This window comes from Cyanistes caeruleus, chromosome 1, assembly GCF_971803275.1.
Source record: "Cyanistes caeruleus chromosome 1, bCyaCae1.hap1.1, whole genome shotgun sequence".
In the NCBI taxonomy this organism is placed as follows: Eukaryota; Metazoa; Chordata; class Aves; order Passeriformes; family Paridae; genus Cyanistes; species Cyanistes caeruleus.
In genome coordinates, this window is record NC_141701.1 from 36,681,931 (window position 1) to 36,696,626 (window position 14,696).

The window sequence follows — 14,696 nt, forward strand, 5'->3', positions numbered from 1 at the left end:
ATCTTTTAAATACCTTCTTGTATGGTGACTCAACCACTTCCCTGGGCAGCATGTTCCAATGCTTAACAGCCCCCATTCAGGGAAGATATTTTTCCAAGTATCACTTGTTGGGAGAAGGGACTGACCCCCACCTCCCTACAACCTTCTTTCTAGTCATAAGAGAACAATTAAGTCCCTCTTGGACCTGCTTTTCTCCAGGCTAAATAGCTCCAGCTCCTTCAGCTGCTTCTCACAGGACTTGTGCTCCAGACCTTTCCCTGGCTCCTCTGCCCTTCTCTGGACACACTCCAGCACCTCAACGTCTTTCTTGTATTGAGGGGCCCAAAACTGACCCCAGGATTTGGGTGCAGCCTCACCAGCGCTGAGCACAGGGGGACAATCACTGTCCTGATCCTGCTGGCCACACTATTGCTGATACAGACCAGGATGCCACTGGCCTTCTTGGCCACCTGGTCACACACTGGCTCATGTTCAACTGGCTGCTGACCAGCACTCCCAGGTGCTTCTCTTCTGAGAGATGGGGTTGTTGTGACACAAGGGCAGGATAAGGCCTTGCTGCCTTGTCAAATCTCTTAATATCGGCCACAGCCCAGCAATCCAGCCTGTCCAGATCCCTCTGCAGAGCCCTCTCGTCCTCTAGCATGCTGATCAACACTCCTGCCAAACTTGGTGTCATCTGCAAACTGACTGAGGGTACCTTCAATTGCCAAAGCCAGTTGTTAAGGATATTAAACAGGTCAGGCACCAAAACTGAACCCTGGGCAACAAACGCCACTTGTGACTGGCTGCCAGCTATATTTAATTCCATTTACCACAACTCCCCGGACCCAGCCATCTAGACAGTCTTTTACCCAGCAAAAAATGTACATTCCAAGCCACAAGTAGTCAGTCTCTCTAGGAGAATGCTGTGGGAAATGGTGTCAAAATCTTTAATAAACTCCAGGTAAAAAACATCCACAGACTTTCCTCCATCCTCTAGGTGGGTCACCTTTTCATAGAAGAAGATCAGTTGGTCAGCAGCACCTGCCTTTCACAGGCTCATACTGACTGGAATAATTCAGTACAAAATGTGTTTAAATATGATTCAAAATGAAAAGTATCCACTCAGTAAATGGCTTTGGACAGTCTAAGGAATGGTAACCCTTGCACATCCAGTAAATAGCTAGAGAAGAATATGTATATGGAAGAAAACTATCATAAAATCCAAGACTGAGAAAATGCATTTCCAAGTCACCAGCACATATTCAGGGACATGGGCCTTTTATAAAGTCTGTGAGAAACTGCAAGCTCTCCAGATCAAAGACAAAGAAACAGAGAAGATGACCCTAGCAGGTTTACTTGTTTTATCTTAGAATCTTAGAAACAAGGAGTACCCCAGGGATCAACATGTTTATCAAAGGTCAGCTGATACTTGAAAAGAGTAAGGCTGGAATGATACAGCAACAGAAACAAGATCCTCACATGCAAAAGCAAACACATATTCTTTTCTCCTGCCATTGTCCTCCTTCCCATCCTTTCAGCTGTTTATTTTCTGTCATTATTAGAACCCTTGACAACTACTTTTTAAAGCAACAAAATACATGCATAAAAGAAACATATTTGGCCTAATTCATAATTAACAAATGGTCTTTCTGATAATCAGTGTTCAAATGTTGCACACAATTTTCTGCTTGCCATTAATGAGACTCTCATTCTTCAAAACATACCAGTTAACTCACTATTTTTAAAGGAAAAAGTGCTGCCTCAAAACTCTGCATGCAATAGCAGTACAGGCATCTTTCCCATTCACTTGTTGGTATTGATAGCAGTTGAATATACTTCTCACTTTTGCATAAGCAGTTTATATCACAAAATTGTGCCATAACTGCCCTGTACTTCTATTAGCTCACACAAAAACTTTAACACCACAGCTATCTGCTCTAGGATGGTAAGTAAAGCCCCTGATAGGGACATGGCTGCATCAGTGGACAGATGAGGGCTGTCTTAGCCTAGTTTATACATTTAAAGAGGTGTTCTAACAGCCTACAGAAAGAAAGAAAATCCTGTTGACATATGTCACATCTAAACCTAAAGGCTCCTGTAACGAAGTTATGCCAATAGTGCTAAGACTGCAGCCCACAAAGACGGCTAGAAAAAAACTAAGAAATGTGTATCACTACAAATTTTTCATTACATGATCTTTAGCTCTGACTTCTGTTGCAAGTCCTTTGTGGGTTTTAATTCAGACTGTGCATTTTTCCTTTCAGCCATTTCTGAAATCAGGGTCAAAAGCAGCCACAAGAGATCATATGCCTCCAGACAGAATCAACTGTACAAACAATACATTCTTAATCAAACACCCCTGTAAAAGGACCCCTAATCCCTGGGAAATTTATTGTTTTCATAGAAAAGTAAAGATGGAGCAGTGTTTAACCCATATAGTATATATACTTTGCATGTAAAAATAATTCTTCAATGAAAGAAAATGGGGAAAAATATGCACAATTCAAACCAGAATCACAAACCCTTTTGCCATAAAATTCAGTAAGAATATTTCTCTTTTTTTTTCAAAGGGAATAAAATAAAACAAGGCTTTCTTCGCCTGCATAAATGAAAAGTGCACCTGTATCTAAAAACATCTTTAAAGCAAGGGCTTGCCTTTCTTGTTGATACAGGGTGCCCAAGGAGGTCACAGAGTTTTCCCCTCTGGAGGGATTGAAAATCCACCTGAATGAGTTCTGTCCTAGGTCCTGTCACCTGTCCTAGGTGACCCTGCCTTGGCAGGTGGTTGGACGAGATGTTCTCCAGAGGTCCCTTCCAACCCAAACAATTCTGTGATTTTGTGATATTACCACTGCCCCAGTTCTTACCACTCCTTGTGAGAACTTAAATTATATGTACTTCAGGAATCTTGTCTTACATTATCAGAAAGGTGACCATTTATTGTATTTTCTTACCTTCTACCATTATTTTACCATGATGCTGTGGAATATATTGGTTCCAGGCCTGAGTTACAGGTCTTGCTCACAGCTCTCCCTTTCTTCTGAAAGGTGAGCAACAGCATTAATAATGTGTCTCTCCTCACACCTCTGAAAAGGGCTTTAGACAATAATTCCAGCCATAATAAAGTTTCTACCCTGTCAAGTAAAAGTGCTAAATGTAAAGAATTCTGTTAATGCGATGTTATGATTAAGATTTTCAATAAACCACAGCAGGGGAAGCCTAAATTCTGTCTCTTGCAGCAACTCTAATAAAGCACAGTTAATCATCTGAAAAAAATTAAAACTAAAGGAAAACACACCCCAAGAAAAATTTTAAAAAAAATATGAAGAAAACTGTGCATGGCTGAATACAAAACCTGAAATCAGTGTGAAAATATTTCACTAATTTCCAATAGGTTTTGGAATAGGTTTTTCCCATAATTTTTGCTTTGTTTTTTTTTTTTCCTTCAATATTAAAGAAGGCCATATTATTTCCTGAACATGGTTGTGTGTATGCTGGTCATATTTTCAACTTCCTTATCACCACCTGTCCATGCTACTTCCAAGGAGATATAAAAAAATGTTCTGGAAAGGTCAGAAGTTACAGACTATCTGAGTCTTCCCTGTAACAATAGCCTTCTGCTAAAAACTGTGAGGACCTTTACACTTTCCAAAATAAGACAAGAATGAATGAAGATGAATGTACAAACCCCCTAAAGAAGACATGGTGATGGTATGAGAAACTACCAGTGACACCATTATAATCTCAAGGTCTACAAAGTGTCTTACTGTAGGTAATGGAGGTAATAAATATTTTTAAATATGCATTTAATATCCAAGCAATTTTTTCAAATATGTGAAGAACACTTAAAATCAAGTATTCAGCTGTTATCTTTTAAAACTGATATTCAGCAAGTATAAATGACCAAACATCTACTGATGTTAATGCATTTACAGAGGCTAAAAAGCCACAGAAAGTGAGTTTTGAATGATCTATTAACAGAAAAAGCAAGGGATACTGACCTCATTTGTACCATCACCACACACCTTGCTGCTTGTAACACACCAGCATGACATGAGCAAAAATTTCCAAGGAAAAATCTGCATTTGTGCAATGAAAAAGCATGAACACTTCAATTGCCAGGTCATCATTTCTGAGAATTTGAAATCATCAGAAAAGAAAGGCTTATAAAAGATGAATGGTTATCTTGTGCTTAAGACATGAGCCTGAGTTTTTTCCCCTGGCTTTGTCCCAACTTCTCTATGGCCTCAAGCAAGCTCTACTAGCAGCAGTGGCAGAAAAAGGCTACAAACTCACTTTTGAGCATAGCTCTGAGAAATAGTTCAAAGTTCCCTAAGGATTAAAAAATAACTTGCAAGAAGGACAGAAATAAATAGATTAACTAAGCAGGAGGGGTTATTGGTAAGATTCAATGCCTGTATTAGTATTATTAGTGGTAAAGTAAAAATTTATCTGGAAATTAACAGAATAAAGATGGGACAGTTATAATTATGCCTACATCAGTTAAATAATTAGGAGGAAACTTATTCTACATTAGGTCCTGTGTACAGTTTTAGGAAACAGAAGTGGATCTTCTGTGTTCATGCTTCATCTCCAAACTATTATTCTACTTTACTGTATTTGTAGTTTCTTTGATGCGTGTCAAAAAAGAAATCAAAATACCAAGAGATTTGCAGGGGAACTCCAGAAATGATTCAACTTCCAACACAGCACTGAGAATCTGCTCCTGTGCTGAGCCTCAGTCATGATGTAACAAAGGCAAAACCATTCCAGATGACCCTGGCCATTAGCAGCAGGCTATTAACGCAGCACTGAGATTCTGTTGGTGTACTTCTCTGCCATGAGAGTTCTCTAACTCTCTCTGCTAACTTCAGAGTTCCTATATGCACACTGGCTTCCCTCTAGCCATCTCCAAGCTGAAGAAAGATGTCACTACCTCCACCAACTTGTGTAAGCAAACACAATACTACTTCTCTAACTGAAGAGATTTCTGAATTCTTTATGCATGACAAATAATAACCATTATAGGAGAAAGGCTCACATTGTCATGCAGCCAATATCTCTAATACAAAACTAGAATTGTGTATGAATATGCACTCACATAGCAAAAAGGGAAATATTTTATAAAAACAGTGTATGAGGCTTCAAGGCATCATTATATAAGAAAATGGCCTCTGAATTTGATGTATCAGACATATTTACTTGCTTTTTCAGATATCAGCATATATTAACTTCTGACACTTGAAAACCCTTTGTTTGCAACTAATAGAATGAGAGCAGAAGTGACCTTAAAAGCATCTTAAAGTAATGGAAGATTTAATAAGAAAATAACATACTTTTGGTCTAGCAAAAAATGTGAGCATATTAATAATAGATGACCAGCACTACTCAGCACAATGTAGGGATCCATGAAATGTTACAAGGCTAAGTCTCATGCTGGTGAAATGCTGGCTGGTAATCCTGATAGAGTCACTATGTGTGAAAGAAATCTTCCCTTGAGGGTGTCCAGTGGGTATATTCCCAACCACAACACTTTTCAGATTGGAAGAGGGTACTCATTTTTGCAGGCTTCCTAATGGCTCAGTGACTTCATCTAATGGCACCCTCTAATAGTGCTTGCACTTACCAAGCCCAGTCAGTAGCACAGCTGCCTCAGTTACAGCTCGAGCCCTCTGAGCAGTGATTCCACTGAGTGAGGATGCCAGTACCTGCAGCTCCGTGGGAGATGAGGTTACTCGCTCGGATAGAGAAGGCGCTCAGCATTTAGCACAGTCAGACTGGTGTGCCACTGATAGTTTATGTTCTTTAAAGTCACAGAGATTATTCCTTAAACACCAGCATAATTTATTGCTTCACTTTCAGAGGAAGAGAATTGAATGTGAGTGGCCTGCCTTGGAAATTACTCTTCTGCCTAGATAGCTGGGATTCGATGCCTTCGTCATTCAGAGAAAATGCAACAATTAAGGTTTGCCACCCAGGAGATTTGGATTTCTTCTTTCTATTGCAGTGAATATCCTGTAATTTTTCAGCCAATTCCAAAAAATGGATTGAACAAATGAGTTGACAAAGTACTATAATAAGAAAACCATGAACTCACGGTCCTTTTAGTACAAATTGAACAGTGCTTCAATCAGCAGAAACAAAACTTCTCCCTGACTTAGAACTGCCCCTTCCCTGCATACAGATGGCCAGTTCATGTATTTAGGGGATACTTGTTTATTTTCCTGTTCTCCAGAATGTCCTTAAGAGACTGACTCTTGTCTTCCCCAAGTGCCTGTGGCCAGAGGTGACAACACAAGGAAGAATCCCCAAAGAAGCATCCTGTCAGTGCAGACACTGCCTCGTTCTTCAGGAGAGCTAATTGGGGAGGGACCAAGTCAAATCTGTCACCTCCTGAAAATAATCTTTCCAGAAGAGAGTCTATGCTTACTACATTCCTCCTGAAAAGGAGATTTTTGTCTTTGTAATATATTTTAGCACCTCTGAACCACTTTACAAAGAGTACACAAATAAAAAGAAATGTTTTCTCCAAATTATGAGCCCACCCAAATGCAGTGAATTTGCGTATTGAAATGTTAATATGATCACAGTCACTTGTGGCCACTATAAAAAAAGGAATAGTACTAACTGTGTGCAGAAACATGAAGAATTGTGCACCAAGCATAAAACCTGCTTGAACTATGACTCCAGAGACATTCTGTAGAGTGTAAAGAAAAACATTTGCATGCTTCTTTTTCTGACTCCACTACTGGTTTTGGTTTGCAAGTGCTTGAGGCAGGTTGTATCTCAGACAAACATCCAGTTCCAGAACCAACCTCAGCTGCAGAGGATATCAGATGATCTCTAAAAGGATAAACCCAGCCCTTAACTTGAGGCTTTATTTAGTTCAGCTTCTTAACAGATGAATATATACAGTGAAGCCCCAGCAGTACTGGAGCCCTCCAGCATGGCTGGCACGTGGGCTAAGTACAGTCCAGTCTAGAAATCTCAGTGAAAACTAAGAAATTCATGTGGCCAAGACTTTCACAGCCAAGAGAACCAAATACATAATTAAAGCCCAAAAATAAATAATTAAATTAATACAACTGCAATTAATATACCAGAATCTCAGTTCAGTCAGATCCTGGTTTGACCAGGACACTCCTTTGGCCACAGGGCACTGCCCAAACAGTTTCCTCAGCTTTCAGTGCAAGTATGTATCACACACTGACTTAAAACACTGAAACCTGGAACCTTTCATGGATACAAAAATTGCAATGAAATGTTTTGATGTCACCTTCTTCCCCACCCCCAGAAGATCCAGGTTTGTTAAATGTAGCCAGAAAAGGCTACAGGCTGTATTGCTCTCCAACTATCACATATACACTTCTTTTAAAAACGCAGGGTGTGTAGAAAATTTCAGCAGATCAGAGTGGATGCAGATTTAGTATCTGTCCCACAACAGAACAAGCAATAAGGTTCATGTACCTGTGTGATGGGTGTCAGTGTGGTCCTGGTGAGGCTGTTTTACAGCCTACATTACCTCTGTGCAAGGCATCACACCACATCTCAGCTGCACAGGCTCTGCTTTGAAAGGGTCATCAGTGCATTCAATTGATTACAGTTGTGCAGATTAACAAATGTAACTGGTTACAATTAAAATGTAAACACACTTATCTTTGTGATGTCTAACTCACAAAAAAACCACATCAGAGAAATTAAAGGCTTTATAATTTAATCCACTTTAAATAAACTTTGGCACCTTGTGGTTACTTCTGGCACAACTCAGTCAGCTTTGGCTTTCATGGTGGCTTTCATAGTGACTTTCAACCACTATGACTGAATTACACATTAGTAATAAACAACTTAAAGCCATTCATGGCATCTAATATATTTCAATGTACTTAAAACTCTTTTCTGACATTTGAATGAAGTTTGGATAAAAGCTACTGCCATTCATATGTTGAATTTTTCACTGTAAATGCAGGCTTGGAAGTATCTTTTTTCAGTCCCTTCCAACACTCCCATTCCAAGTGCTCTAATAACTGCAATAAAATTAATGACACTACTAGTTCATCTATCTGTTATCACCAATTCACATTCCCTTCTTTTCTGAACTAACCAGAGCTTTTCATAATGCTATACAACCAACATCGTGTGAAGAACCACAAATAACTGTGGCAACTATACAACTAAAGAAAACTTATGTTGTATTGCTGCAAAACACTCAGATAAGAACAATGAATGGGGCCCATTTACAGCCACAAGTGAATTTTTACAGTCTTGACTGGTTTGGGGAACAGGGTCTGAATGTTACTATGACAAACAGATGAAGATCAGAATTCGAATGTTGCTCCAAAATAACTGAAAGGAGAATTGGCAGCAAATAAATTGGGTCCAGGAAAAAAAATTTAAAAAAAAAAAAAAAAAACAAAAACCACAAAAAAAACAACATGAAAATGGAAATAGTGCATCATTTCACAGCTAGGCACTGGAGCCAAGATTTCCTGTTGATGTGAACAGAAATATTTTATCAGAAGAAGAATGAGGTTGAGCACAAAGCTGTGACTAACCAACATAAGAATTGGGAAACAGTTGAGAAAATTGAGAAAAATGTCTCCCAAATTTGGGCATTTTTTAGGCTTCCTGAATGCCCATGTTGGTGGGTACACTGAAACAGGTATTTCACAAATGCACAGCTCACTGACTATAGTCTGATTAAGGAATCTTCAGTAGCTGAGGGGATCTCCATGGGAAGACCATCTATCTTCAGTATTCTGAGTAGCTCCATCTGCATTCGAGGACGCAGAGGCTTTTCAAGTCTCTATGATGCAAATTATTCAATCAGTAGGAGCAGTAAGGCTTCTATAGCAGTTAAAATATAAACATACTTACCCTAGTGATTTCTACTTAACCCATGAAACAAATACATATAAGAGAAATTAAACACCATACTAACTCTGCAATAGAAAGATACAACAAACTTTTAGCAGGAAAAATAAATGGCTCACTGGAAGAGGAAAATTATATATTGTTTTGATGTTATTCTTGTACTACAATGCACTACAGTTTCCAGCTTTAGAATTCTTCAGCTTCAATTCCATAGTTTGGTGATTGTGGAAACTAAACTTCCAGAGGAATGTTTTTCTATGTGCTACATTTTAACAGAATCCTGTTTCCAAAATACATTTAGAGATGAGCTCTTTTCAGTCCATCTAAGAAGTTGCACTTAACTGGGAGAGGTTTTATTGTGGGAGGTTTGGTTTGGTTTTGTTTTCTAGGATAATACAGATTTACAAGTTTACTCATTTCTGCTGTGGCTTGTGCTGAGCTTCACTTGGACTCTCCTAAGTTCCAAGAGCACTTTGCTCACAGGAGATTCCAGAAACTGCTTACGGGGCAGTGAAGTTACAACATTCCCAGGACAACACATAGTATTCAAAGCTCAACCAAAAGCAAAAACTAGAGCTGGATGAGAAATATGCCAGTCATTCCAATCTCCCAAGAAAATATCATCATCATCATATGATTTTGCTCCCCTGACATTTTTTATTCAAAGGGTCTGACACAAACACAGTAGCTTTACATCAGAATAGTGAGAAACTGGCTTAGCAGCAGCATGTCAGAAAAGATAAATAAAAATCTTTTCCTTAAGATCTTATTTTCAGTGGAACCTGAGGCAGGAATTCCTCCCACACAGAGAGAAAACTTTCATCTCCCTGATGAAGAGGGCTTCCACATCCTACTTTTCTTACACTCATCTAACTACACCTTTCTATACTTTTCATCCCATGCTCCCACATAATCTCCTTAACTATAAAAGCATTTCAGGATCTTCCTGCTCATGCTTCATCTCCTAAGTATTATTCTCCTTTGCCATATCTGTAGTTTCTTTGGTGTGTGTCAAAAACCTCCTCAGAGACTTCCATTGAGCTCATTGTCATGTATATACCCTTTATTTATATTTATACTTACTCAGCCAAAACTTCTGTACTGATGAAACTGACCAAAAAAAAAAAAAAAAAAAAAAAGAGACCTGTGGAAGAACCAAATGTGATTATTCAAGATTAACTCTCAACATAAATAATTGGTTTACAGTTCTCTTCCTTCTGCATTTCATAAAATTTTCAATTTTATTTCTTTGAGGCATTCACTTCTGTAAGGGATATTTTTCTGGCTGAAACTGGCTGTTGTATTAAGTAGAAAATTTTCCTTTTTCTTTTACTGTATTACTGGCATTCACCAGGTAGAAGGGGTTCACTCCTGCTTTTGCTTGAACATACCATTTTATAGAGCCTATATGTAAAAGAATGACTTTCAGCAACTTTAATGAGAGCTGTAGGGCATTCAGCAACTTGTAAGAACAAGTCCCAAATCACCACAGCATTAAAAAATCCATCTGAGTTGAGATTACATGCAGGATAGGGCTGTGTTTGAAGAAAGACGAGATGATAGGGAAGTATAGTAAAAAGTAAAAGGTCTAAAATAAAATCTTTTACTACCATTTCATTACCAGGGTCTTAATCTCTGTATGTTCCTGGGATCAGAGTACAGTGATAATGCCAGTTACCACTGTCCTTTACAGACCTACCAAAGGCACAGATCCATAGCAAGACTACAAAGATTTCACTGGTCACACATAGAAGAAAAAAAAAATAAAATAGCCCATGACACACTAAAACCTGTCACAGTGCTGCTGGCACAGCTGTGTCAAGGAATTGCAAGTCTCAGTGTAGGAGTGTCTGAACCAAGCCCTGCTGGCTTACCCTTTAGGAAAGTATGCATTAACTGCTCATGAGAGATGAGAACTGTTTCATCTTGGACAAAACAGAGCTGCTTCAAGATTCAAAGTGAGACACTTTCCATTTGCTACTGCCCGAATTTTGTTTTCATGAGAAATTGTACTAAATAAAAAGCAGTAAGCAATGCCCTTTCTAACCAGTGATAAAGTTTACACAAAACCAATGCAATTGACTTTACTTTTCATGTTCATTTAATGTCACTTATAAAGCTTACAAATATATCACATCTAGCAAGAGCTAAGGCAGTGGTGCAAACTTCATTGCACTATCATGCTAGCACTCCTCATAAGCTGACCTGAAGGAAACTTTGGCAAAACCATCATTTTGGTCTTCACAGTACCATGCCCACCAACCTTCACCCTTCTCACATAACATAAAAGGTAGAAATTAGCACAAATCTCTACATTAGGATAACATTTTTATGCTGAGGCTATAGCAAGACCAGTATCATTTAACAGAAACATTTCATAATGATATCTACCCTCATCTAACCTCCAGTGAATTTCAAAATGTGAGCTAGAGGTGAAAAACCCTGTATCATGTTATCAGTTTCCTGGACCACACAGTCACTTTATTACTACTCCTTTAGTAATCTAAAACCAAAAATGTGCAGTTCATTTCCCTCTACAGACAGAAATAACGGGCTTTTTGCCCCAAAATGACTGCTTAGCAATTAATTACAAGACTGACTGAATGAAATACATTTTGCTTCAATATTAATGAGTTCAAAAGATATGATATACTGCATTGTATCACAGCATTGTTACTTATGAAATAATAAATCTCCAAGCAATCACAGGTACTTCTCATTTACTTAAACATTGAAGTTTGACACCAAGAGATGAAACAGAATTGTTATTGCCATATCAAGCCTATTTCCACTGCATTATAAACACAACAAATTAAGAAACTAATTATTTCAAAATAACTCAAATTACTGTATATTTCAAATACCTTCCCAACATAGAATTGAAGACCTTTATTCCTTATGCTCTGGTAAAATCACAGGATAACCTAAGTTGAAAGGAGTCTTTAGAGGTCATCTGGTACAACCTTTATTCATAGCAGGGCCAAATTTGATATCAGATAAACTTCAGTTAGATCAAGTTTTTTAGAGTTATGTTTAGCTCAATTAGAATTTATTCAAGGATTGAGTTTCCAAAACTTTTTTCAAAAACATGATCCAATAACCCCACTATGATTTTTTTTTCTAGTATTCAATCAGAACTTCCTCCGTGTTGCACCCTGGGTCCTTTGCCTCTCAGCTTCACTGAGCACATCCAAGAAGTGATCATCTTAGCATGTATGGAATAGATTCATTTCCTCCAGTTCTAACCAAGTGAAGTACAAAACCTCCATTCACTGTTCTTGTACAATATCATGGCCAATGATTGGTGTGACTGGTTTGACTCTCTCTTTGGTCATCTAATCAACTAAATTCATATCATAGGGGGGCCAAAATGCAACACTTTTACCTGAAAAATTAAGGTAAATTTTATTACTTATTTGTCAATTTACCAAATTGGTCTTAAAACTAAAGGGCCTCTTTATACCTGTAAGATGCAAGTAAAATACAGATTGAAAACATGAGCTAAGATTAGCTAGTCTTACAAGTTTTTATTTTGAGTTTCAAACCTCACAAAATTGGCAATATTTAAACACCACCTAAGCAACTGCAAGTGCAATCAATCCCATATGATCTACAAAAATAAACCTACAAAGTGTTCAAGTTCTTCAAGTCCTACACAAATTCCATTTAGATACAACAATATTATACTGAATTCCAATGACTTTCCAAACCACAATATTTGTTTCTTAGTCCCAAGAATGGGGTCTAGATAGAGTGTAGTAGATCTTGACACAGAACCAGATCAGAAGCATATCTGAAGGTTCTTACAAAATTTACTGGTCTTATAGACAGGAAAAACAGCTATATAAATCACAAGTTTCAGTGTATTAATTGTCATTATCATAATTGAAATCTTAACTCTTTCACTTCATCACTATAAATATATTCATTAAATGTTTATATGACAATTAACTGTCCCTCAGTCATAGAGCAGCCAGGAATTGTAGAAAAATAGTCTGCTGTGGTGGATGAAGCCAAAAACTGAACAAGAGCTGAATGATTCCTTTCAGAAATATACCCAGTTCAGAAATTTCAGAGGACTCTGAAAGTTCATGTTTCCTCAAGTTTTGAATTTCTCGCTTTGGAACACTGAACAGCAGAGGTCTGACATGCAGCTTCAGCAGGAGGGGATTTCACTTCTGAAGTTGAATTTCTGGTGCACAGAGACGTTAAATCCTACAGTACTGATGAGCTCAGAATGTGCATTTTACTAACAGGTAACTCCCAACGATTTTGAAAAATTAAAAAAAAAAAATACAAAGCAGAAAACAGGGTTAGTTTTTACTCTCTTGTTCCTGATGAGAGAGATCCTAAACAGTATATAATATTATATATTTTTTGGATTGCAAATTTTTAACTCAAGTAATTCTACTGGATGCAGCGTATTACTTCCAATGCTAAGGTTAAATGCAACTACAAACCCACATTACAAGCCTATCAGCCTCTTAGGCACAGACACCAGCAGTGATTACATGTTTTGGGAATGTCATTTGTGTTATCAGAAGAAAACACCATTCCCACCTCAGCTGTTGTAACAGAAAGTGCAACATCCTGCAACCAGGGCATTGTTCAGGGCTAAAACCCCAAGCTTCCTCCATCCTTGCTAGTACAATAGGCACTCCCTCAACTTCCTCCTCTTTCATCAGTGGACAGATGCTTCATCTCCAGATCAATGGGCTGGTAATTCTTTAATCAACATTAAAAGTGCAGCAATTTATTGGTTCGAAGATTTTACTTTCTCAAATTTATCAATTCCCTTGAATCCCTGAGCTGTTAACTGAATAACTGGTGTCTGTCAGTTCTAACATACAAGCATCAAGAGTCAAAGTCATAGAGTGTACAGCTCTACAAAGTATTTAAAAATAAGACAAAAATCTATGCATGATGTATGCATATATCACTTCCCCACATAACTGCTGAAATTCCATGATGTCCAGTAACAAATGATGAAACAGTATTGTTCATTCTAACGGATACAGTCTCATCTCCAAATGTAAGGATTTACATATGTCAATATAATTAATGTTAATGGCAATCATAAATCTTCTGAATATTGAAAGGGATTAGGCTGTTAAAATGACCAATTGCACTTCCCAAACACACACTAGTCAAAACATTAGTACATAGAAATTGTGTTCTCACTGGAATAATTTTTCAGTGTGGCCGGCTGACACTTTAATTATTTGGAAAGTTACAGGTTAAGTAGGGAACAGCCTATTTTACACTAGCTATAACTGGATAAGCCATACACTTCTAAATCAGGACCTACAGAATGAACACACTGCAGAGGAGCCCAAGGACAAACACATGAAATGAGACTGTCAAAGCCATGAAGGGACTTAGTCACACACTTTTCATCAACCATCCCTTCACCACTTTGAAAATCTCATTCACCATCCCTGTATTTAGAGTTCTTTGTGTTTGTTTATCTGTACACTTCTAGGTCCCAAAAACTTCCACTTACTGTAAATGTTGAAACAACATTATCCTGCTACGGCAGTTTCTCAGAAACACATTTTCAAAGCAGCAGGAAGTTTTTCACTGTGCGACATTTATTAACACCAATTGGATTCACACAGCTAAATCTTGCTGCAATTCATTGTCAATTTACCCCTTCCAGAATTTAATATTTTTTTGATTTTTTTTTTTTTTTTATTTTCCAAACATTTTCATCTTTCAGTGTTTTATGGCATGGTATCTGCAATAGCACAGGCACAATCTTTGCCAGCTGGTCTAATTCTCTGGTACAGACAAGGCCAATGTCTCAGACTTCTAATGGCATCAGTAAGAATTATGGCTGTAAT

General features: G+C 37.9%; 1 protein-coding gene and 2 long non-coding RNA genes across 5 annotated transcripts in view; 1 reads left to right on the forward strand and 2 right to left on the reverse strand.

Annotated features, from left to right (window-relative positions):
• Positions 1–14,696, reverse strand: part of NKAIN3 (sodium/potassium transporting ATPase interacting 3) — a 335,927-nt gene that overhangs the window by 317,228 nt on the left and 4,003 nt on the right.
• On the reverse strand, positions 1,342–4,722 carry LOC111924752 (uncharacterized). Its single transcript, XR_002861840.2, has 3 exons — positions 4,645–4,722; positions 3,984–4,061; positions 1,342–3,022 (listed from the first exon to the last, which is right to left on the reverse strand). It is a non-coding gene; the product is annotated as an uncharacterized LOC111924752 (long non-coding RNA).
• LOC111924753 (uncharacterized) lies at positions 4,760–13,125 on the forward strand. Of its 3 annotated transcripts, XR_015286236.1 has the most exons (4): positions 4,760–4,932; positions 5,845–5,947; positions 11,978–12,066; positions 12,903–13,125. It is a non-coding gene; the product is annotated as an uncharacterized LOC111924753 (long non-coding RNA). The 3 variants fall into 3 exon arrangements; XR_015286235.1 differs by lacking the exon at positions 12,903–13,125 and having other exon boundaries at positions 11,978–12,154; XR_002861841.2 differs by lacking the exons at positions 11,978–12,066; positions 12,903–13,125 and adding an exon at positions 6,218–6,515.